The sequence below is a fragment of the Hylobates moloch genome, unplaced genomic scaffold (genome assembly GCF_009828535.3).
Source record: "Hylobates moloch isolate HMO894 unplaced genomic scaffold, HMol_V3 SCAFFOLD_3, whole genome shotgun sequence".
NCBI classification, from domain to species: domain Eukaryota; kingdom Metazoa; phylum Chordata; class Mammalia; order Primates; family Hylobatidae; genus Hylobates; species Hylobates moloch.
In genome coordinates, this window is record NW_026652278.1 from 176,977,538 (window position 1) to 176,977,904 (window position 367).

The following is a 367-nucleotide window of genomic DNA, read 5'->3' on the forward strand; positions in this document are numbered from 1 at the left end:
CACACACAGGGAAGCACACACACAGGGAAGCACACACAGGGAGGCACACACACAGGGAAGCACACACACAGGGAAGCACACACTGGGATGCGCGCACACTGGGAGGCACACACACGGGGAGGCACACACTGGGATGCGCACACCCAGGGAAGCACACACACAGGGACGCACGCACAGGGATGCACACACACAGGGAAGCACACACACAGGGACGCACACACAGGGAAGCACACACACAGGGAAGCACACACACAGGGAAGCACACACAGGGAGGCACACACACAGGGAAGCACACACACAGGGAAGCACACACTGGGATGCGCGCACACTGGGAGGCACACACACGGGGAGGCACACACTGGGATGC